Raw genomic sequence first — 2,445 nt, forward strand, 5'->3', positions numbered from 1 at the left:
CAGAGGAACTTGTAATACCTTATTTTTCAATGGTAGATCTGAGCCTTCTTCTTTTTCTTTCCCTTGTTCACTTTGTTATTCTCTGATTTAAGTACTATTTTTAAGTTTTTATTTTATCTTTTTAAAAAAAATTTCTACTCCTAGTTTTAGGGCTGGTCTCGAGTAGGGGTGGGGAGCTTGGAGAGGCTATGATGACTGCTTATGCGACATGCGCCTAAAGAGTCTAGAGAGAGATCGATGGAGGTGATGCATTTCTATTCTTATTGTTGTAGTTGCAGGGCAAGCTTGGATGGTCTGTTACATCACAGACAACCACTTGCAGCCACCTCATGGTTAAAGATGCAGAGGAACTTGCAATATCTTATTTTTCAATGGCAGATCTGAGCATTTTTCTTTTCCTCTTTCCCTTGTTTACTTTATTGTTCTCTGATTTACATACTATTTTTGAATTTTAGACTTGAGGCGAAAAGGATAGGTGCAAAGGGATCAAAATTCAATCTAACCATCCAATGGATGGATCAGAGGTATCTATAGTTCCATATCATCGAATAGAATGTGTAGGAATAATCCGTTCAAGAATCAGAGTAATATGTTAAAATATATCCTTCCATGCCAGTTTAGGCTTGAGACGTATCAATTACAATAGTTTTTCAGTTTCAATTAATTTAGTTACAAACCATTGGATTATTGGCCAACAAAATATGTTATTTTAAATCTTGTATTGCCATCCATAATTGTATAATTAAATCTTGCATTGCCACCCATATATAACTTCTTTAACTTTATCCTTGATCTGTGGCAAACCTATCCCTACACTCGCCAACTGATGTCGATCCTCCGTCAGAGAGATTAGATGTTATGTAAGATTGTTAGTTAGCATCTGTATTATATCAGTAGAAAAATGATTCTTATCCAGCAGTACATGATAATATGTTGGTCTGCTTTTATAAATATGGTACAAAGTTAAGATATCCCTATTCATTCTTAGATATCATCTTTCTAAATTTGGTGAAAAAGCTATTCTTGCTTGTGCTAGTTTTTGATATGTTGAATTTTGAGGGTCATACTGTCCGATGCTAATATTCTTGGAGAAGGAGAACACAAAATCATGGTATTTATATGGCTTCAATGCAACCTTCCTAGTTACAACCCAAATTTGCATCATTGCTTATATGGTCTGTTATGAGAATCTAAGAGACTATAGGTTTCCTAGATTTAAATTTTTTTAACAAAATATATCTTGATCTCCTAATTTGGTTTAAGTGTTATACCTAATATTGAAGCTATGATCAAAAGCCACCACAATCTGAGCTTTCAGTTGATGCAAGCAGCCATGATAATATCTGTCTTAAAATTTTATTTTGTTTGCTAACTTTTACTTATGAATAATATCTAATTGTCTAGTTTATGTTATTTATCTTGGTAATAGGTTTTACAATTGGAAAGAAAAGAGATCAGAAAAAAGGTAAAGGAGTTAAACCTGGACATGATACAAAGTTAGAAATTTTTGATAAAAGATAATTATTTGAAATTTATTTTACATGGTTAGTAAAATTTTATAATTTTTTTATTTGATATGAATCTAGTATTATTTTTACTTAAGACTGTATGTTTGATAATTTTGTTACTAATAGTACATACTTACCTCAATTATGCCATGATTAATTATAATTTTAGGATAATCACACCAGTAGCATGACTTGACTCAAACCTTCTATAGTTTTTGTTAAATTTTTTTCATGTATTTAATCATAATTTCGATCTCAAATCTTGACCTTGTAACAAACTTGAGCTTCCGAGGTGGGTACAAGAGGGTCAAAATTCAATTTAACCATCTAATGGATGGACTGAAGATATCTATAGCGCTGTATTATCAAATGAAATGTGTAGAAATAATCTGCTTGAGAATTAGAGTAGTATATTAAAATATATCCCTCTATACTGGTTTAGGCTTGAGACGTATCAATTATAATAGTTTTTCAGTTTTAATTAACTTAGTTATAGACCATTTAGGTTATTGACCAACAAAATACGTCATTTTAAATCTTAGATAGTTATTTTTATTTTTAGAGATTATAGATCATGTCTTTTCGAGGTCGGAGCCATCACAGTCGAGGAGAGAGTTCTAGAGGAAAGAGCTCTTATGCAGCTAGCTTGCATGGTTCTGCGACACCCATACCATGCAGTAAATTTTGATACTTTAAATATTTTTTTATGTTATTTTATCTTTTATTATCTAATATAACATTCTTTATGATGTTTTGATACTTTCACCAGTGACCCCACACTCACATAGAGCAGCATCTGGCTCTTAGAGTCAGCGACGTTGTAGAGGATCCATCGGACTTGTGGCACCTCCAACTCGGTTGGAGGATAGAGAGCTCGTTCATATTCAGAGCCACTCATAAGTACTATATCTTTACTGAATATGTTTAAAATTTAACT

Source organism: Elaeis guineensis, chromosome 2 (assembly GCF_000442705.2).
Source record: "Elaeis guineensis isolate ETL-2024a chromosome 2, EG11, whole genome shotgun sequence".
In the NCBI taxonomy this organism is placed as follows: domain Eukaryota; kingdom Viridiplantae; phylum Streptophyta; class Magnoliopsida; order Arecales; family Arecaceae; genus Elaeis; species Elaeis guineensis.